Source organism: Euprymna scolopes, chromosome 27 (assembly GCF_053919585.1).
Source record: "Euprymna scolopes isolate OS-2025 chromosome 27, ASM5391958v1, whole genome shotgun sequence".
Lineage (NCBI taxonomy): Eukaryota > Metazoa > Mollusca > Cephalopoda > Sepiida > Sepiolidae > Euprymna > Euprymna scolopes.
The window spans coordinates 100,935,430-100,959,916 of record NC_136508.1 but is presented as its reverse complement, the minus strand read 5'-3'; the positions used below and the strand labels follow the sequence as shown (position 1 = coordinate 100,959,916).

At 34.3% G+C, this 24,487-nt stretch overlaps 1 long non-coding RNA gene across 1 annotated transcript in view; it reads left to right on the top strand.

Moving 5' to 3' along the window:
- LOC145248668 (uncharacterized) overlaps positions 1 to 24,487 on the top strand; it is an 80,226-nt gene that overhangs the window by 13,551 nt on the left and 42,188 nt on the right. The window contains exon 2 of the long non-coding RNA XR_013863386.1: positions 13,247 to 13,295. This is a non-coding gene — a long non-coding RNA (uncharacterized LOC145248668). The remainder of the gene's footprint in view (positions 1 to 13,246; positions 13,296 to 24,487) is intronic.

Below are 24,487 nucleotides of genomic sequence, written 5' to 3'. Positions count from 1 at the left end.
TAAACGTCCAAATAATTGATCCCTACATGAGAAAAACACATATTTGAAAACAGTATTACCATTATTCAAACGCTGGATCTTTTCCCACCTTACTACAACTTGGATGCCATCAAGTCCAACATAAACAATTTCCCGTTGAACCTCCCCCTTAATTAAGGCGCATTATCAGATCTCCACTACTTGCGATTACTACAATATTATCCCATTGATTACTCTACATGCAATAACCCTTATCTCCGAGTATCACCCGGGCCTTGAAATGTGGTAACAACCTAGTAAAAAAATAGACGACTTGAGAACACAAACCCATTCTATCATTTAAGGATGTCATCGTATGTTGTTTGTTTCTTTTTCTATTGTTTTTTTTTTGTGTGTCCTGGTCTTACTGGAGTCAGAGGCAAGGATTCATCTATGCTGGTGGAGTGCCTAGCTTCACGTAACAATACTCGGAGAAAGTGAAACGTTTCTCGTCAAAACCAGTGTTGAGTTGCCTTTGCGAGGAGATACTATTTTGACTATGTTATTTAAATATTTAGTTAGAGTTTACTTACAGAGAAAAGTATTCTAATCGTAGGATATCCTAATAAACCCTTTTACAAGGAGAATTTTTACTGCCGAAGACAGTTTCCAATAGGAATTTTAGTCATTTTCAAAGTTACTCCATGCTAAATAGAAGTTTGTGCTAATAGAATAATATTATGGTCTGACTGCTGTTATTTGCCCATATTACGTCACTTCTATTGTCAAAATGCATTATTATTGATTTTATCTCTGATGTTCTTGCCTTTATTGTTGGTTGTCTACTCACCACATCGAGTCTTAATGATAATCGTAATTTGCAATAATGTCATGTTAGTATTTAGTAAAAGAGTTGTTCCTGGTGCGCTTTGCGGGGTTGCTAACATCGAAATTAACTGAGAAAATGATTTCCGAAAACCTGTCAGGAGACTTACGTTGCGTTTGTCCTTTACGAGCAAATAAACAAGTCAATAATGAACACTTTAGGTAGTTCGAGACGTTTTTGAACAAAGGAATCGCCAGCAAGCCGGAACCATGATTCTTTCTTCGTGTCCAATACGACAAGGTGTAGTGTAACTAAATTCTTGCCAAGCGCACTCATATTTCACCAGGTGACAGCAATTGCAATGAAGACAAAATAATGTACGAGGTTTCATTAATTCTATTCCTCAGGCGGTACCACGCCAGGAAAACTCCATGAATTAAATGAGATATCCATACACACTCGCTGAAGGCGTTCCAAAGTGATTTAAGCAACGCCATGCGCCCATTTAATCAACACGTTTTGCAAACGAAGAAATGCTACATGCAAACGAAGAAATGCTACATTGTTCTAATATAAACACCTCCAGCGGGTTTTTAAAATTATTCATAAAATAGAAAAAGTTGTAAAATTAAAAACAACTGTCACAAGTTAGACATGATTATGAAATATACAGGTACCTCCTAACTGTAACTTTGTTACAGTTGGGCAGTAATTGATAGCAGTAATTGATAGCAAAAAATTAAAAACAACTGTCACAAGTTAGACATGATTATGAAATATACAGGTACCTCCTAACTGTAACTTTGTTACAGTTGGGCAGTAATTGATAGCAGTAATTGATAGCAAAAAGTGATGGAATAAGGTTATGGTTCCTCTTAATTTTTTGTTACGACAATTTCGAATCAAGGATCTGGAATAACATGTTAACATTTTGCCTTAATACAGCTTTCTTCGCATCCTTTTTCAATGGTTTATTTTCCTTTTTGTCTGTATAATTTTAGCTTAAATGGGCAAGTCCAGAAGCCGCTTGTAACACACGGGGCACTGCTGACTCAAGTCTCCACTCTAATAGTACAATGAAACATCCAACTAGAAAATACTACGCACATCTCACAAAACACGTCACTTACATAGCCACCTCCTAAATCCAACTGCAAAAACCGACGAACAACTGACCCAACTCGCTACTTCAATTAACACACTCTGAAAGATCAGTCTATTCTTTTATATCCAACCAGAAACGTTTATTTGCATATTTTGCAAGAATAGAAAATGCGTGTTTCTCTTTAATACACTCTAGTCTTGACGATATTTTACAGACTGCCGAAAATCGGGTTAGCACACACTAAATAACTTAATCAAATATATGCTTATATAGTTAGAATCGTTTTTGCTTTACGACAGTCGAAAACAGAAAGCAGAACAGATGCCACAAAGAAAAATCGAAGAGATTAGAATCAACGTTAAGAAAAAGCAAATCAGTACTCGGGAAGGATCACGAGCGATCGACGCTACCATATACTATAAACAGACAAAGGTTAGGGTTCTTTATTCTGCCATATGTAACGATATCCCTCGCGCAGACAGAGCTCAACTAATTGATAAAAAACAACGTGCCAATTCTTGTTTTTATCCTAGTCCGTTAATGAAAGCGACCATCTGCTTACAACCACGTTTCGATAGTAAAATATTGATCCCTCGTCCTCGCTATTCAACACTCGATCACAGTTGAAGTTTAGAACAATGAAATATTTACAATTGTATAGTTTTTGCCCCCCAAATTACACTTTACTTTTCACTTAAAAGTAAGTAGAAAAAAGCTGTTTTTATATTAGTTAACAAATACACTTTTAGTGTACATTAGATTTAAGTTTACAACTACACAAAAAACCCGAGTTTACTTGAATCTACAATCGCAGCTTTTTTTTAAATTATCGAAACATTTCAAATTAAATTTCAATCCCTCCAACCCGCTTTATTATTCATATTTCCTACCAAACTTTATTCGATCAATATTGTTTTATCTCTATGAAAATACAGCCCTTTCTTTGTGGTGTAAGTGGGTATACTTGGTAGCCTAGTAAGAGACGCACTACAACCCTATTTTTTTTATAGAAAGTCCGTTGCGATCCTGTTCCTGCTCTATAATTATTTTCGTTGCAAGTTCTGACCTGATGATCGATGGTCCCCATTGCTAAACTCCCACAAAAGACCATCTAGCTGAAACCACCATGAATAATAATTTCCCCAACCTTTTTGCTGTGCCTAAATCTAGACCTAGTTTCCATGGACAAAGCTTTTTTTCTTAGAAGTTAATGCATGTTGAGCATGTTTCGTTTGCCTGCATTCCAGGTGACTACGTCTTCAAATGCACCGTAAATAATTCTTGACGAGCTGTGCCGTTCAGTAATGAAATCCCCACAAATTTCCACCACTAACGATTGCTGCAATATTGTCCTACTTATTAATGTATACTCATTAACAATTATGCTTGAGTGACGTTTTTGGACTTGATAAGTGGTAACTCTTTGGTAAAAAAATATAAAAGACACAGGAACAAACACACACAAACACGCACACACATACATATGCATACACAAACACACACACATATATATATATGTATATACATATATAATTACAAGAGTAAAATTTATTAATTGTTGATTAAAATTACGAATGTTTATTATATAATTATTCTAGCAGGGATTACAGACCTTGTTCGGGTAAAATAAAAGAAGTTTAAAATAAACTAATGTTTAAACACACCTGTTCTGTGTAGGATATTAAACCCTTAAAATAAAATTGCTTCTCATGGGATTACACGAAAATCCATCATTAAATTTAATATTAAAGACAGTGCTCATTTTTAAGCATGGCCCGACCAAGTGCTTATTTAAGAAAACTTAAGCAAACTTTCGTCAATACAGTGAAAAACGTTTATATAATGCTATAAATATAACACGTCTAGCAACCCCTGTGCTGTTTCTACTTCACACATCTTTTAATTGGTAACTTTTAGTTATGCCCCCTTAAAATGTCGACTATAAATATATAGTTAATATTACTTTCAGTAAACCATATGAACATTAAACATACACATAGACTTTTGTCTTTTGTATAATTCCTAAAAGAACTTACATGTGCGCGTAGCAAATGAAATGTAAAACTGAAATGATTGTTTGATAGATTTTCAAATTTAATCTACTCTTTGGACCGGTGCAGTCACACACCCCCCACATACACACGCGCGTGCCACACACACACACACACACACACACACACACACGAGCACGAGCGCGCGTGCCCGAGCAAATATGCGAACGTTTATTCATTTCAATTCTCCGCGCATTTTACACTTAAATAAGATCTAGCAACGGCATAATTTACAATACGCTCACACACTTTTTCTCGCAACAAAAAAAGTAAAATGAACCTATTTCTGGCGGACGTAGTTGACGAGAGTATCACGTGACGCAAGCGCCCAATGAGAAAGTTCAGTCTTTTTAACGCTTTTCCAAAAACCAAAATATCAGCAGTACCATTCTTGTTTTCGAGCCGGTCCTAAATGTATGAAAACGAATCCAAAATTCTTTCTTTCCCTTTTTTTTCAGTCTTCTCGCTTCGCCGTCACACGAGAATATGCATCCTGTTTTCATAAGATCGTCGCTTTCAAAGCCGCCACCACCATAATCACCACGCCACACAGGCTCTCAAAAATCACACTTATGTACACACGCACCCATTCCGCACATTTTCTAATTAATAACAACGAATTACTTACCTCACGGATTACTTTCCTCATGGGACTTTTAAATAAGACGAACTTCGCCAGCTCAAACACCAACCTTAAATAAGGGCATTATTTTCACACAAGACTTTTGCCTTATAATCTTTTTAATTCCACGAAAGACTTTCGGCTAACATTCTAATCATAATGACTTCGCAAGAAATTTCACCGATCGGACATTTGCTTTTTGTTAAAAAAGAAATGCGGTTCATTTTAAACCAGAAGAAACTGTCATTTTGTGTTATTCCTTTTTTTATTATTTTATTTGGGGCAAACAGATTTAATTTCACTTAAACTTCTTTTCTCCTACAAATTAGTGACACCCGACCGTGAAATGAAACACGCACTTCCTTCCTACAGTTCTACATCACGCTATTTCGCCATTAGACCAGGGACCGCAGACGTCCGTCTACACCGATTCCCTGCCTATGCAAAGAACAGAGACCGGCAATTTAAAGACTTCCAAATCTTTTTCGGGATTAAATCAAGCGAAACAAGAGCAAGAGTGTCGGATGATCACTCTAAATAGCTAGAGAGAACTAGATCACAACTTCGCTAATTTTAAAAATGATTCTAACCCTAACCCGATCCAATTGTAACTTAATCCTTTCCATAACTTAAGATGCACGTTTCACACATCCGCCTATGTTCATGTTTTAATCTCTCTATTTTACGACGATGACGCTTTTCTTTAAAGTAATAACTGAATTGTAATTTAATCGATATATTTAAAAGCATCGACGGGTTTTGAAGAGTTACACCCGAAACGTATTTATTCTCTACTTTTTACGATAACGACGTTTTCCGTAATCTTCAACTTGGATCGTAAATTAATCTTTCCATATCACGCAGATGCCGTTTTTTACAAGTTTTTTACTGAATCTTATTTTAATCTCCCCATTTCAGGAAGACCATTGATTTCGTTAAATTACACACGAATGTGGTTTTAATCTCTCCATTCAAAGAGAATGATAGTTTTTAATGCTCAACCTGAATCGTATCTTTATCTTTTCATTTCACGACGTTAACGACACTCTTGATAAAGTTTTACCCGAATTGTATTTAATTCTATTGTACAACGACGATGCGTCTCGTCAAGTCCGACGCGAATCGTGTTTTATCTCTATTTTTCGACGACGAATCGTTCGGAAGGTCAAACTCCAATCGTATTTGACCTCCATATTTTACAAGGACTTTCCGCAAAGGTCGAGTCATTCATTAATTGCACCGACATTATATTTCTGCCAAAATTAGCCTGTAGTTCTATTAGAAAAATCAACCCTATACTTACATAATTTTATAGTTGTCCTGTTTAATTTCCTCTCTTCTATATTTTGTTTTTGGTTGAAGACAGCTAATTTATTTATATGCAAAAAAGATATTAGTTTGGTTCAAAAATATTTTCGTTTTTAAGTTGAACGTAACAACACGGCATGATTTTATCACTAATCTAATAATTACTAAACTACCATTTAACAAGGCCACTCTGGTAACTTTGAACAAGAATATAAGAAGAATATCCTTTTGCATGTAGTTTCCTGTTCGAATATCATAATCATAATGATACGTAATCATTGTACTACTGTTGTAAAGGATCCGTATTAATTTCATGATGCAGCGGTTTTTCTGTGACAAAATATATCATTGAAATACTACGTAAAATGCGGAAACATTTTAAAATAATTGGGCAAATCTGCAGGACTGAAGAGTTTCTTTTTAACATAAGAGTCACCACTTATCAAGGCCCGGGGGCCATTGGAGAATAAAAGTTAATGGGTATACATTAGCCAATGTGATTATAGCGTAGTAAACATAACACATAAGCAGTGTGAATTTTGTAAATTGGATTACTTAGAGAGGCGGGCCATCAAGAACTTGTTTACATTGGACTTGAAGACAATCAGATACAAGTCAGCTGGAGAGCAGGAAATTGGAATAAAGTTGCACAGTCGTGAAGTTCAAAGAACAAAACTTTGTTCATGGAATCTGCATTTAGGTTTAGGCACAGATAAAGAATGGGAATTGCTTATAGTGGTTTTGGTTAGACGTTAGTTTAATATAATATATGTAATATATTAAATACAACTGGAATATTAAGATTATCTCTATCATCTAATTAACTGCATTAGCATTCGAACCAAGCCAAACAATATTTTTAAACTGTCTGGCAGGTTGAACAGATAAAAAGAGATACGGACAATACTATGTATACAGATGGTTTGAATCTTAAAACATCTTTCTGTTTCCTTGCATCTGAAATAATGCTCCAAGCTTTAGCTTAAATAAAACTATGAGAGTACTGTATTAGTATTTCTAACGTACCGTATGTACGAAAAAATGACAACTGGTTCTAGCAGCAAGTCAGGGAACTTATACAAACAAGATAATTTGCCCATCTCGTAAACCATCTACCATGACAATGCAATTTCAACAGCCTAATATCAGCGGAACAGTTGTTGGATATAGTATAGCAATCTAGTGTGTAAGGGAAAAGTCTGGCAGTTTTTGAGTCACCAAACGAATTTTATAGGGAAAAGCAAACGAAATATAAAGCTCTGTACTAATACGTAAATGGAGACAGGACTCTGTTGTCAGTCGTTTTCATTCTAGTAATGTGTAGCGGTAATACCTCATAAATATTTCGCAAACTACTTAATGAATATAATCAGTTAACTAAGTGCAAGAAACATAAACACACATAAGCGGTTAGCATTTAATGAAAAATATTCATAAGTTGAATGTATACGACAGTGAGTGAATATCTGGCATCCATAAGAATTTCCCATCCCCAGCAAAAATAAAATTTCAAAAGTGTTCAAAATTGGCTGGACCTATGGAAATAAATAATTACAACACAAAAGTAAAATAGAACAGATATATTTAGATCAAGAAAATATATTCAATATTTACATGGAGTCCTTTGGTTTAGTTATCGACTCTCGATCTTGTTGTCTCTCTGAGTCTCTCGTTGGGTTTTTCGTTGGGTCGCCCTCGTCTTTACGGTACAAACCATATATATATATATATATATATATATATATATATATATATATATATATATGGTTGATACGCGACGTAAGCTAATTAGGTGGATCCTACCACAACAAAAAGTATATAAGAATAGAATAATTTAAAACTGTTCTGATTAGTAAATAAAAATGAAGTATTTATATTGCTTGCACTCTGATCTTAAGGGTTATTTCGAGTCGATATAATTCCAGCCTTCTTAACGTGTATTTCATGGAACACAGTAATGTTTCTCTTGAACCCGAGACTGTTTCTATCGAACCCAGGAATGTTTCTGTTGAACTCGAATTCATCCAGAACAACCTGAAAATATCGGAGTTTAAATATACTGAAATATCAACTTTGTTTTTGTTTTACGGCATATCAATCCTTTTCAGGTTATTCAATACCGAATCCAGTGATTGTGAAGAAAATTTTTTTAATATAATATACAAGGGGCGTGCAATAAGTACTTCCCATAGCAGTATAGCAACGAAACTTGCAGAGCTATTAGTATTTTTCTACATAGAAACCACACAGAGTTATGCATTCCTCCTTCCGTTTGATGCAGCTCTGGAGACGGTTTTTGTAGAACATCCCAGGTTGGTCCTCCAACCACAACGCGACTTCAGACATCAAGGCTTCATCATCTGGGAAACGCTTTCCTTTCAAAAATAATTCATGGCTGGGAAGAGTTGACAGTCAGAGGGTACAACGTCAGGAGAGTAGGGAGGATGGGAAAAGATTTCATAACAACACGCCCGTTCTTCTGATCTGGCGACATGCGAGTTGTGGACCGGAGCGTTGTCCTACAGGAGGAGAGTATCTTTGCTGATTTTTGCCGTCTCTTGATTTTGATAGCTTCCCTTTATTTCCTCAAAAGTGAAGCATAATAGGCTCCTGTAAATCTGGTACCCTTTGCCAGGAAATCTGTCATCACTACTCCGTCCTGGTCCCAGAAAGATGTGAGCATAACCTTGCAAGCGGAGGTCTGCACCCTTGCCTTCTTTTGAGGTGTTGAGTCCAAGTGCTTTCACTGCATTGAATGGGCTTTGCTTTCTGGATCATAGTGATTGACCCAGGTTTCATCCTGTGTAATCAGTCTTTTGAAAAACTTTGGCTCATCTTCTTGGCACATCTTCAAATTCATCATCGAGCACTCGACGCGTTCTTGCTTCTGGAATGGTGTGAGCAACCTGGGAATCCATCTGGCAGACATTTTATTCATATGCAAATGGTCATGAATGATGGTTTCCACTGACTCTGTAGTAATCTTGACATTTTGGGCGAATAGTAATTCGCCGATCTTTCAAATAGCAACTTCAATTTGACGGACAGATGCCTAATAAATGGCAGAAGAGGTGCGACCAGGTCTGGAAACTGTTTCCACAGACTTCCGGCCTTGTTTAATTGACGACAGCGTTTTACAAGGTTATATGATGGGGCATAATCACTATAAGTATCTTTCATTCCATCAAATGTCTTCTTTTTGCGTCCATTCAAATACAAACCGGATCACTGCTCGACATTCAACACCTCCATTTCACATCTAACTCAGTTCAAACACCTGTAAAACAGAAACTACAATTAGTTCAGAACTGTAATTTATGACATGACCCGTAGATATATAAATTATTGCACAAGCAAAATTTGAGCTAGATAAGACAACTGGAAGTGGGTCAGAGGCATTACTTATTGCACGCCACTCGTATTTGTTTTTTTTTTAAGTCCATTTCTATTTTACCCATACTTGGGACCCGAACACGTACTACCACTCCGGGTCAGAGTGGACCTGGGAGAAATGGCAATTAAAGGTGGCTTCAAAGCCTCAAATTCCGCAAGCTGGAACCTCGCCATCGGGTATAGTGTAAGGTCATATTCAGCTTCAAAAGGATTTAATAAGATGGCGGTTTATTTTAAAAAAAATTAAACAGAAATTACTCGTGGGCCACCGTCAAGAATCGAATCAAAAACGTTTAGCTTACGATTTACTTTTTCCTTCGACGTTAGTGTCTGAGCTATAAAAATAGGTGTGTGCAAGGCTAAAAGATAAAAGAGGAACCTATTACGTTGTGCATGCACATTCATAATGGCATTGTTCGACTTTCACCTGAAATTATATTTTTTATTTTCATAATTTTGTAGCGATTTACTCTAGCTTAAACCTAAATAGTAGGTTTCGCATAGGTTCGAATACCTTATATATTAAGTCTCATATCTGTACATCAAAAACTGACAAGCGAGTTTGGTACGCAAACTTATTAAACAAATATACATACGCATATATAAATATATACATACAGAACTTTGTGTTTACTATAAGCTTTTTAAGCAAATATTACGCAAGTATAAATTATGCAGAATATAGGCATGCCTATAATTACACGTAATAATCAAATAAAGGTGACCATCCCATAAGAAAGCCGGAACAACTAATAGCGAATTAATCGTTGACATGTTTTCTTTGATTCTTGCCTTGTTTCCGGTATTTCTCCTCTTGCGCCGTTGCCCTTTTTTCTTTTCTTTTATTTGTTTTCTCTTTTATTTCATTTATTTCATTTTTTTTATCACACCTCAAATTATTTTTAATTATTATGCGTTTCCGCATGATTTTGTTCTTTGATAATTTATTTTTGTACATTTTTGATCCAGGAAATTTATTTTGTTACCATTTCATATTATGTTCTTCATTTTCTTGACATATCCATCATCATATCTTATGGCAATAGAAATTAACCCATCGCATGGCGGTGTTGTTTGCCTCCTTAAGATCTTGGTTTGAGCAATGGGGCCCAACCGGCAGCTTTCCCTCAGTTGGTCCATCGTTTGTAACTCTCCACATGGACATAAAGGTGAGGTGTCTAGGCCCCACTTGTGGAGATTGTCTTTTGTTTTGCCTACTTTGCCTCTGGCTCTATTAAGAGTCACCCAGGTTTTTCTACCAAGGTTTTAACCCTGGGGGAATTTTTCTTTTGGGTCTGGTAGGGTTTTATTCCTGCTGTTATAGTCTCACAATCGTTCCATCCTATAGGCGGCAGCTTGCCTGGGATCGATTTCCTCTATATTGATGAAGCTACTGCGAGATTTTAGTCTTTGTCTCACTGATTGGTGGACAAACAGTGAGTGGTCATTAAGTTGTTTGTACCATTCTATTCTGGTGATGACTTCTCGACTGATATGTGGTGATGGAATACCGGTTAGGCAGTATAGAGCTGGCAAGTAGCAAGCCTTCACGTGATGTCCCTGTTCATCTTCGGAGACCTATTTCTACACCACGCATAGAAATATACCCTGTCATATTTAATTCGTAATATTATGATACATGTCTCTTTTGGTTGTTTTTTTTTAATATCTCTCTGTTTTTATGCGTTTCTTTTTACTTTATGTTTCCTGCGTATTTTTTTTTGCTTTCTCAAATGCTTCAGTTTCTATTTTTTTTATTTATTTTATATTTTACTTTCTTTTATGTTTCTTATACTTTTAATATTTTAATATTTTTTAAAAAAATATTCTACGTCCTCAGATTATTGTTTTCGATTTTTTTGTATATTTTTGCTATAATAACTCCTTGTCTGTTTTTGTTGTTTTTTATTTTATATTATTTTATTCGTTTATTGGTATATTTTTTTTTAATATTTTCTTACGCTTTCCTTCATTCGTTTTTGTCTACTTTTTTCTAATTTCTGCGGATTCTTTTTCGTTATCTCAAACGTTTTTTTTTCTTTTTTTATATATTTAATGTATGTTTTTTCTACTGCTTTTTCCCGTTTCTTATTATTTTATTCGTGTCATTTTGCGTTTTTACTTTCTTTCATTCTTCCTACTGATTTAATTTTTCTCCACTTTTGAAAATTCCATTGGCTTGTAATTTGCCTGTCATTTCTCTGTCAACATGCCAAAAGGCAAACCTATTTATGACCAGCTACCATAGCTAAAGTACATTTAATATACTAAAAACATCAATTAACACAAACATTTTACATGCATTTTGCACGTAAATTTGCTCTAGAAATGAAACACACATAAGATGTTCGATAAACTGAAAAATATATCATATTATATAATAAACAACCATCTTGTTAAAAAAAACGAAATTAATATATGTTACATAAATTGACCCTACGCCAGTTAGTAGGCGTGTTTAAACTACAATGCATTTCAGCGAGGTTAACATAGTATATGTAAAGATATCTGAATGCAAACGGAAATAGACCCACTTTCAGCTGATTGAGTTGATGGTGCAGAACTGATCATCTCTTCGGTATGAGTCGGGAAGTGGAGCACGCGACACCTTCTTAAAATGATGAGTGAATATTACCTCGAGACAACGACTGTGCGTTTACCATCTAAAAATTAATTTTTAGATATAACATGTTTAGAAGTAAGCAACATTAGACCAACATATAGCTTAATAACAGCTTTGAAAGCCAACAGATCTCCATTGTGTTGTATACACGAGAAAAAATCGTCATGATTTTAACACAAAATCAACGATCACAAGGGGTCACGACTCACACAAGAAAAGAAAACAGCGGTTTAAATTGATTCATATATATGTGATACAGAGGTGGCTTAAAACCAATATACGACTAGCGGGCGGCGGTTTTGCACGGTCGTACAATACGCTTAAATATGATATTTTAATTTCTCTAGATTTTATATATATCTACTATTATAAAAAGTCACTTTGTGTGTGTGAGTGTGTGTGTGTGTGCGTGTGAGTTCTTTCTGCATATGTTCCCAAACATGTGTGCTTTTTTTATTTTTTGCAAACTTGACAGTTTGGCAGAGTTATTAGATATAATTCTTTTTCCAGATATTCAACCGATAAGTATCGAATAAAAAAACCCGATTCTAAATATAGGTTACTTGTTATAGATAAAAAAGTATAACTTTTACCGGGATAATTTTATACATTACACCGGCAATTAAGATAATAAAAAAAGCAAGCAATACTTTCTTCTTAAGAAAAAGATTAAGTGACATCTGTTCAAGGCCCGGTGCACCTCAGCATTTTAGTTTATGTTCTCTTATTAATGAGTTCAATTTATCTATACTCATATTAATTCGTTTTTCTTTTGTGTGTAACGATATTCATATAAAACCCCCTCTTTTCTATTTATTTAAAAAGAAAATACAATTCCCTTATATATAGGTTGTGGAATTGCATTCATTAGCAAAAGATTTAGCTAATTTGCATATTCTTTTAAACATTCATTTTAATTAATTCCCTATTAGTTGCTTCGGTTGTCTTATGCGATGATCATATTTGGTAAACTATTTCGTGTAATTATATTAATGCAGATATTCTACTTGATTTATACTTGCATAATATTTTCGTAAAACATTTACAGTAAACACAAAATCGTTTATATATATATATATATATATATACATATATATATATTTATTTATGATTACGTATATATTTTTATTTAACAAATTTTGCCTACCAACTCCTTCTAGAGTTTTCGGTTACAGATATGAAACCTCATTTTTAAGGTATTTGAATCCATGCAACACTTTATATTTCGGCTTTATCCTGGAAAAATAGGTGCAAAAGTGTGAAAATTAAAAACAAAATTGCCACCTGAAGGGCGAACGCCGGCATTACGAATGCATAACATAGTTCATATTGGTTCATGTTTTAATTTTTTTCCTTGCAGTAAACATGTTTTCATGGGCCAGTCATTCACAGCAGAGGCAAAGGAGATCGTGAGTTGAACATTTCGGTTTCGATTCTCGGTGGTGGCGCATGATTCTTCTTTAATACTTTTTAAATCATTACTATATATCCAATCTAACTATGTACCAATCTATCGATATACCTATCAAAGTGAAAATGTATGCATATCTTTTTTCTATGGCAGTTAAGGAAGACTATTATACAGAAAGGCATTACTGTACATATTCACACTTTTTAATATATATATATATATATATATGTATATATATATATATATATATATATATATATGCACGTAACCTTATGAACAGTACATAGGTCCCGAGCAAAGCCATACGAAACTGCTAGTATATCTATAAAAGTGAAAGTCTGTTTTTGTGTGTGTCTGTGTGTCTGTCTGTGTACATTTCCCTACGCAATGGCTCTGTCAATTTTAGGTCAACATACTCGAAATTTATATCCAGGGTGCTGAGATTTAGGGAAATCTTTGTAATCCGTTTTCAGCAAGAAATCTGGCCTTTAAGTGTTCAAAGTTCAACGAGTTCACCTTTGAGAACACTACCGAACTCCTCCGTCAATTTTGGGTATAAACAATTGAACTTTGAGATATAGTTTACTTGAACATGGATCTAACTTAATAACTATATTTGAGCACAAAACAATAAATGTTAAGGGGTCATAACACTGGTCAAATTAAAAAAAAATGACTTGCTCGGTCTCTACCAAATTACTCAGAAAATTTCTGGTCTAAACATTTGAAATTGTACATAAAATGTATTCAGACATAGCGCAACCTTTTTAATCGGTTTGGGTCAAAAATTTAAGCTATAAATATATTAATGTATGCATGTATGTTTGCATTTCTGCCTAAAACTTTCTACAGAAGCGACGGATTTTCCCAAAATCAGTATCGTTTTAATCGCGACCCTTCAGACGAAATAGTGAGAAATTGGCTAAAAACATTAATTTCTTCGCTCTTAACTAGGCACTTTTCTACAGGGAAGGGTCACTTTTTTCACCGATATTTTCGAAATTCACCCCCTCTTGTCGATTGTCTAGCCTTTATTTAAGCCTACGTTACTTCTGGTTTGGCGGTGGCCGTAACAGCAAACACGTTACATTTCCCTCCCCCGTTATTTTCATCCTTCGCGGTACGGGTTCGAGCCTGCCTTCCTGCTGCCAGTGTTTTGCTTTGCTCACACCTGCACACACCCGGGCAACGCCGGCCACCCATGCCAGTATCGATAAGATTGAAAATGTTTGTGTGTGTGTCTGTCTTTGTACATTTTCCTACCAAATAACTCTGTAAATTTTAGGTCTGCACTCGATATTCGACATACGGAGTATTGGAAATTGGAGAAAATCTTTTTAAACGGATTTCGATCAGATATTTAGCTGTTAATGGGTTAAATTTCAACGATTTTACCTTTGAGAACTCTACCTAACTCCTCCGCCAATTTTGGGTGTAGCACTGGAAATTTTAGATGTAGTTTACTTGGACATGCATCTAACTTTATAATTTGATTTTAGCACACAACAATAAATGTTAAAGGACCAAAATTGGGGTTTATTATTTTTTAAATTGATTTCTGCGGTCTCTAACAAATAAGCACATTTTTCATCTAAAGGTTTGAAATGTTGCATAAAGTGTATTCAAACATAGAGAAACATTTTAATCGATTTTTTTTCTGAAAATTTTGCTTCCAATGGGTCAAAGTTCAAAAGATTCGACCTTTGCGGCTTCTAGCAAACTATTAAGCGAATTTTAGGTCTTAATATGTGAAATTTTGCATAAAGGTTATTCAGACTTTTAGCAAGCTTTTTAAGCACATTTCGGGCGAAAATTATGCTGCCATGATGTTGAAGTAGAAATAGTTGGCCTTTTCAGATTCTACCAAACTCCTCCGTCAGTTTTGTGTCTAAACAATTGTAATTTTAGATGTAGGTTAACTGGATATGGGTCATCTATCTTAATTTTATTTGACCCCCTCTCCAAAAAAAAATTACGTGGTTAAAATTAAGGCCAAAGGAAAAGTAAAGTAAAGTAAAGTTAACCCCTGCCGACGCTAGCAACTTTTCTCTATTGTATTTATATAGGAAGGCATAACCACAGATATGCACATTTTTATATATACATATGCATATAAAGTTATTATCACTAAAATAGGGCCCTCTATCGATCCAGTAGATATCTCACTGCGGATGCAATTCTTTATCCATATAAGGGCCAGGTACATCCTAGGATGGAGTACTACTGCGACATTTTGGCAAGAGCTGCTAGAAAGGACTTACCCTGCCTTGATAGAGTTCAAAATAGACTTAATAGCCTCGTAGGAGATGTATTTTTCTCTTCCCTGCAACCTGTTTCTCACAGAAGAGATGTTGCGAGTTTGTGTCTACTTTATTGTTATTGTCATGGCAAGTGCTCGGCTGAGCTTTGATCTATAGTCCCCCCATCGCCAAACTTTCACAAGAAACACCCGTCTAGAAGAAAACACTATGCCTACTTTCTCCCACTCTTTATCTGTGCCTTAATCTAAACGTAGATTCCATGAGAAAAGTGTATTTCTTAGAACTGCACGCCTATGGAATTGTCTTCCGTTTTCTTACTTTTCAGCTGACGACAATATGGTTGTCTTAAAGTCTAACTTAAGTAGACCTTGAAAGTGGTTAGGTATATGTAAAAAAAGCGTATTTTACGAACGGGAAACGCCAGGCGATCAGCTAGTATTATGGTAGCGTCGTGTTATCTCAAATAAAAAGAAGTATTTAGGAGCCATCAACTTGATTAGATACCATAAGTTGTAGCATATGGACCTGATTTCGTTAGCACTATAACAACGTGGCACATATATGCACTGGCGTACAATAAACGAAGATTAATGTAAAAAAATGTCTTATGATTTTATCAATTTTAACCCTTGTTTGACCCGTTGTAAACTGTATTAAGCAAAGTTAGTTTTATAAATCAGGTTCGTAGATATACACGTTTTAGGAAGTCTGTTCAATCTCTTACTCTCGACCAGAAAAGCTGCACATCATGATTTGTTATTTGAGCTGATCTTCCTTAGCAATAAATAACAATTTATATGTCTTATTCAGCCTCCAAAATGAATACAGGCATTGATTTTTAAGGGGCGACAATTTAACGCTATACCTACTTTAATATTATGTAAGTAGCTGAGCGGGGAGATTTCCGTTCGCGTGATGTTTCAATTACTGATGATGAGTACACCCACGGAAGCAGGAAAATTGATTGGAATTCCAATATATAGTAGTTAGATAGAAGAAATAATTATTGAGAAAATGTTTTCTAATATAAGACGTCTACATTGAAGGACTGTTTACTTCTTTTCTATTAGTTCGTGTCATTTACGCTGACGGTAAACGAATGTTACAAGAACCTCAGTATATAAATATTGCGTTAAAGTATTTGCAAATACAAAGAAACCACTATCAATAATTTCCCCCACTCTTTATATCTCCCCAAACCTCAGCGTAGATTCCATGAACAAATTTCTTTCCTTGAACTGCACATTTTTACAACACTGTTTTGTTTTTTTGTTTTCCAACTGAATCCAATATGGTTGTCTTCAAGTCCAAGATTAACAAATTCTTAATGTGCCATCTCTTAATTAATCTAATTTACAAAAATTCCACTACTAACAATTATTACAAAATGTTTCGTTTGAGAATTGTACACTCACAGACCATTATTCTCGAGTGGCATACATGGCTTGATAAGTGTTGGGTTCATTGTAAAAATAACATAGGGATACACCAATGTATGGATCGGGCAATTGTTAGAGCTTAGTAAATAGTGCAGTATTTATTAGATTGTAAATGTTGTTTTGGATAAAAAGTGGCAACTATGACATTTTAACACTAGGCTGATTAACTGACTTCCACCTTAGGAATAAGTTCCATGGAAGTATAACATTAACAAGCGATCCCCCAGTGACATGTATTTTTCCGCTAGGCGAGATGACATCGTAAGGTTTTCCCAACTTTGCAAGGAATGATCGACTTTCTCTTACATACAGCGGCTGGAATTCCCAAATTGGTAGTCCATCAGGTACTGTCCAGGCACAACGTTGCTTAACTTCGGCAATTTAGCGAGAACCTGTGTTTGTTTATGATTATGTCGTAAAGCAATGAGTTGTTTGTTTTGATCTTGTTAAAGAAGAAGAGGCTACCGATGCCCAAACAAAGATGTGGCAATCTTTTCTATTTCCAATTAATGAGAACAAAACCATTCGGAAATGAGGTAATTCTGTTTATTTTGTCTGTATAAGTGCTGTCTTTTGTGGAGAACTTTTCGAATTGTAGGCTTTTATTTACTATCAAGTATTTGTTAGAGGGCATATATTATATCTATGTAAATTACTCTATCACACAAAATGTGCGCACACGCCTGCGGCTATTCTTTATCATTCGCGGTTTATTATCAGATATTGATTACGGTTGTCAAATATTTTCTGGCATATCTCTTTCTAATGTTAAGCTTCTTGTTAAGGCGTGTCTTTCTTTGTCTCTCTCAAATGTAACTTATTATTTACATCATTCAGACAACATTTCAGTCGATGTAGACTTATACCTTCCCTAAATTTTCACAATAAATGTCTGCTGAATTATATCCATATACTGTGGGCAACTAAATAGGCACACTGTGCCATGCGTCGGCTCTTAGCTATGGGCGTCAGTTTCCTCCTCAGTTTGTAAGCAATCGCCTTGGAAACTATATCCTATTTACAAAACCCAATAAAATTAAATAACCACATCTTGTTTCATTCTTTATTACAGTTGCCACAATCTTGCAAAGTCAATGCTTTAAATTAAAACACGTAAAATTGAAAACGCAAATCATGTCATAAAATCGCTTGCTCGATGGATATAAAAAAAGGAAAAAGGGGATAATAAAAATGTCGTAATTTTAAATTGACGTGTCCACCATTTACTTGTCAGTGTTGGCCTCTATAATCAACTTTTCATTTGAGATCTGAAATGAGCCAGTGCACGTTTACTTTAAGAAACAGACATAAATCTACTTCATCAATATCATGTTACGCTTCAAACGTAAAAAATGGTTGGCAGGTGCCTCTTTCGCTTAAACTCCGCTGTTAACAATATTCTTTATAAATGAAAGTCACTTGATATGAGAGCTTAAAATTAGTACACCAGAATTTAAAAGTGCTGCATTGGTAATGTATATATAATTCATTCTACGCACTCCAAATGCGTCTTCAAATCATATTTGCACACTGCTTATTCTTTTGTTACTATTCTCAAAAGTAACACAAAGATGGATTTATCAACGTATCATTTATTTATGAATAAACACCTTGTTCGTTTGGAGAGACGTTCGCTTTGTGTGTGGTTCGACGACGAAGACATGTCAAGCTGTCAATCACGTTCGTCGCTTTGTTTGCTCTCTCCTGTTTTCTGTGCTTTATTTTTCAAATATATGGTCATAAATCGACATTACTGAACTTTAAAAGATCAATATACCATATACATACTTTATATTTTACACTGCGCAATTCATTACTTCCGATTTTAGAATGCTAACTTTTTTTTTTCCTGATAAGTACAATTCTGTTCAGTTTTATTTGTCACAAAAATTTAGATCAACACTAACTGAAATGTGCGTGTGTGCAAACCTCTGTTTTTTTGTTTTTTTTAATGCGTCGTCCGGCCTCCATATTTAAAAAATGCAACAAATGTTGACAACGATAGTTACTTCAAGATTTCCAGCTACAATATCACTGGAAATGTTTTCTCAATCATTAAATCATTTCTCTCCGATAGGTTTATAAGAGTAGTGGTTGATGGGCAGAAATCAGTAGCCCACAGTATTAATGCTGGAGTCCCTCAGGGGTCAATCCTGGGCCCAACTATCTTCCTGATCTACATCAATGATCTCACTAAACACATACTTAAACCATTCCTTGACATCTATGCTGATGACACGACCATCTATGGCAATACATCAAAGACCGTAATGAAAAAGTTCTCACTTATTCTCTCTCCTCTGATCTTGAGCGCGTGGTACAGTTGGGGAAGAGGTGGCTTGACACTTTTAATGCATCCAAAACCAAATCTGGCATCAATTGAAATGGGTGATTATTGTATTGGGGAGGCACCATGTTTTGATAAGCTTCTGGCTTTGACCTTTACTCCTGATCTGATATGGAACACGTACATCAGGTCTGTTGCCAAGGACGCTGGAAAAATGGTGGGATCCTTTTACGCTCTAGAAGATATCTACCTACTGATGCAATTCTCTATCTGTATAAAAGCTCGGTACGTCCAAAGATGGAGTACTGCTGCCACATCTAGACAGGAGCTGCTAAAAACAGCCTATCCTGCCTTGACAGAGTAAAAATTAGACTTCGTGGCTTAGTGGGGGATGCCATTTTCTCTTCTCTGAAACCTTTCTCCCTCAGAAGAGACGTTGCGAGCCTGTCTTTTTTATCGTTATTTCTATGGCAGGTGCTCGCTGAGCGCCAATCTCTCGTCCCCCCTCGCCAATCTTTCACGAGAAATATCCGTCTGGCTGAAATTACTGTCAATAGCTTTCCCCACTCTTTATCTGTGCCTAAATCCAAACGTAGATTCGATGAGCAAAGCTCCTTTCTCATAACTGTACGCCAGTGGAACTCTCTGCCGCTTACCTGTTTCCCACCTGACTACAACTTGGATGTCTTCAAGTCCAACATAAACAAACTCCTGACAAACCGATCCCTGTATCTATCAAATCTCCAACACTAATGATTACTACAATACTATCTCATTGATTACTGTACACACAATAACCCTTATCCCTGAGTGGCATTCGGGCCTTGTTAATGGTGAACCCCGTGTAAAAAAAAAGATAAAATAGATTTGGACCCAGAAGACAGCGTCTTCCCTTATGGTTAGAAACGTCGATATTTGTATATGAGGCATAAATGACAAAATAAGGGGTCGGGAGTAACGCGATCGCCGATAGTAAACTAAGCGAGAAAGAATTGCGTATTTCTTACCCGTGTTTTTAATACAAATTCATACATGGTGTTAAGTTTAGACGAAATAGGACACATTTTCTGAATACCCCTTTCCTCTCTAGCAAATATTATAGAAGGTAAACTGTTCAATCCCCTGCAATATATGAAAGATTTTTGTTTATTATTGAAGGTTTAGCTGTCGTGTATTTAAAATATATACTGAGGAAATTATCTACCCTAAAATCTGAATAGAACATTTCACGCACACAGGATCAGAAGATATTAATATAAATAATTACAGTTGCCCGGGGAACGATGATTGATAAGAAAATGCCAGGGTGACTTTTGATATGATATGTAAGCATGAGATTTATCAATATATATATATATATATATATATATATATATATATATATATATATATATATATATATATATATATATATTTAAAGGGATTTAGAGCAGTAGACTAAAGAGCAGAGTGTATTTTAATGTGATAGTAAATTACTAATTTAATTAAAATACAAGAAAAAACAGTGCTCGTTGTAATGCAGATATATAAAAGTTCGATAGGCATATATACTGGAGCTAGTTTAATATTTAGTAAAGTCATTGATAATTTAAAATTAAAATTAAAAATCAAAATTATGTTTCATGTGAAGAAACACAACAAAGTCAATAATGTGTACGATCGTTTCGGAAACGGATGTTTTTATTGTAATAAATATTAGGACATGGAATATACTTTTGATTTATAGACTTTTTTGAAACAAAGTCTCCTCATCAGCAAAAGTATTGGGTGGAACACCATGAATAAACCTAGCATTTTTAAAGAAAGGCAGATGCATCTTGGAAAATAAAGATAAAAAGGAGAAAAGTTACTTATTAATGTTGATAAGCAAAGTAAGATATGTTGAGAATAAAAAATAGAATAAAATCATAAATCTGAATTTGGATTAAATATAAAGTAATTATAATGTTTTTAATAAAAGTTAAGAATTATATCTATATATATATATATATATATATATATATATATATATATATATATACTAGCAGAAGTACCCGTCGTTGACTGGGTTCAAAAACTACCTACAAAAAATGGACTGTGATTGATGAAAGTATTATAGGTTATTAAAATGAGGGGATTGTAAAAGATAGGTTTTGATACTCCAAAATTTTACGCTAAGAAAAATATGATCCAAGTAAAGATAATTTTCGCGAAAATATATTTTTATATCAATTTTGCTTTCATTCGTAGACAAGAGTGACCAACAAAATCATGTTTCCTTACAAAGAGAAAATGTTATATATATATATATATATATATATATATATATATATATATATATACAGGAAATAAATGTTACCATAGTCAATAAAAGTTACTTTCATGGTAGAAAAGTTCATTGGTTTGTATTTTTAAGTAGTTTGTAAAAAAAAAACACTTTTTTTTTAAAATTCAAGAACCGGTTTAAAAACAAATCAAAATGGCAGCGACTTTGAAATGGGGAGCCCCGTTTTCAATTTGAGGGAGTGGCAGCTGAGCATTCTATGTTAACAATTTAAGAGAGTTCCGTCAACGTAAGGTATATTTATATTCATATTTTAATGTGTTCCGTTATTTTGTGCTTGAGGAATATTGGATTACGGCATGTGTAGTTTATATAAAAATTCCTTTAAGTAGTTATCACCTCAAATTTCATTTTAATTTCGGTTCGCTGGAATTATTTCAAGTAAATAGCATTAAAAACTATTTCAAAACAAAAAATAAACATGACCTGAACTTCTATTGACAATCATAACATTTATTTCTTGTATATTTATTTTTCGGGTAGTCGTTTGTTGGCTTTTCTGCTAAACCCTCTTACTAAATAATATCGCCGAAATATCGAAAAACAAAGAAACAAAAACAGTTTTGAAAAATTATGAATTTTTACTTACTTTAGTAAAATAATCCGAAACAGCAAAATGTAAACACGTAATTACTTTAGTTTTTAAAGCAAAAAATCGATAAAAATATGAATGAGAAGAGAATGGCACCCTTTTCAAGCAGAACAGCCTTGTATTGAACGGTGTAGCATTGCGTGGTCGGATTTAGGGTTGTATTTTTGTAATGTAAAGAACACGCAGAAAGGTTTGTAATCAACTGAATTCCTTCTAGTACACTGAAAAAAGAAGCTTTAACAGATATATAAATAAAAATAAAAAGGTTATGTAAATGTCTTTAAACAGACACGTAATCACGTGAGCAGGTGGTATTCCTTCTTTTGACAGGATAACAAGTAACGTTCTTATTTTTTATTATTTATCTATGTATCTATTTTCGAACGAGTGTCACGTGCATGTGAAGCCAGGAAAAACAGTGTTAAGCAAAATATGTGTCGAGAAGTGTCTAAAGTACAGACATTTTGGGGGGGATTTCACTTTAATTAGAACGTGAATTTATTGGGTGAATTTATTTGACAAAATATGATTCAACTAAAAAGATAAATAAAAGCTAACTTGAATAAAGATTAAAGTTAAGGTGTTATTTTGGACCCTCACCCCTTTTAAACAAACCTTGTTAAACTTTGTGACATATTTCCATTCTATGGAGGTCAGGCGCGAAGGAAAACCCAATAATTTTATAATACCATATTTCTTCAAACTGAAACATAATTATCAGAGTATACTTACGGAAATAGATATGAAGAGACCTTGTTAAAGTTTGTGTCATATTTTCATGGAGTACAGGAGCGAACGCAGATGCCACACTTTTATTATGCCACCCCTATTTAAGTTAAAACATACTTATCAAAGTATTCTTATGTACGTCTGTATTAAAACCCCTTGTAAACGTATTTTGTTCATTTTTTTATTTCCATACTTTGGTGGCCAGGCGCGAACGCATACCCGCAATCTTTATGAACCACCGTTCTGTCAGATCAAACATATCCAATCCTGATCCTCGATACACCCTTTATCATTATATGTAATTAGTTTTTTTTTTTAATAGTCAACCATATAGGAGCCTATTCGTGAACACACACACAGACACACACATACGTTCAACTTTATATGTAGATTAACCTTTTTATTGCTTGCCTTTTGAAAACCGTAATTATCGTCAAAACATTCATTGTAGCTTATAAATTCACGAAATGTTAAATTTTCAAACAAAAAGAAAGAAAGACATACTGATGATGAGTCTTTGCCTCGAAATATATTTATGAACTTCAACATAATTTTCAAAGAAAATAAATGTCTGTTTATTTTGTAATAATGCGTTGTTTTTGTTTTCAAACCTATATAATACATATTTATTTCATTTAAACTCAACCGGCGTTTCTAAGGAACAATAAATCTTAACGTGAATCCCGCGTGACCTAACGTACCGTTCCGAGATTAAAAAAAAAACTACCGTAAAAACAACAAACGGGCTTCTACTTTCTGATAACAACATGGAGAAAAAAAGAAAGAAATATATACTGATGATGAGGCTTTGTCTCGAAATACATTTATGAACTTCAACATAATTTTCAAACAAAATAAATGTTTATTTTGTAATAATTCGTTGTTTATTGGTTTTTAACAAATATAATACGTATATATTTTATTCGAACGCAACCGGCGCTTCTAAGGAACAATATATATATATATATATATATATATATATATATATATATATATATATATATATATATATATATATATATATATATATATATATCCCATTCCCTCTGTTTTACTAGTTGTTATCAAGTAAGATCATTGACTTACTTCTAGTTTCATTAAATACATTTCCAAGCAAAATGCGACCCAGCATTTTGCTAATTCATATGCTCCGATGTGAAGGAAAATATTTCATCGAAACTCCCCGGATAAAGGACCATCTACTCATTTTGTGCTTCCTTTTTAAAATTACATTTGAACTCTTTTTGCAAAAATATTTCACATATTTTTAGTATTTGCTCTTATATATATGGTTGACTATTTTTTAAAAACTGATTATATATAATGATAGAAGATGTACCCAGACACAGGAATGGGTATGTTTGATCTGGCAGAACGGCTGCTCATTAAAATTGTGGGGTGCGTTCGCGCCTGGTCCTCAAAGTAGAGTGAAAATAGGCACAAAATAAATAAAGACTTTTCATATCTATTTGCGTAAGTATACTTTGATAATTATGTTTCAGTTTGAAGAAATAATATAATAAAATTAGTGTGTGTTCGTTCGCACCGGCCCTCCATAG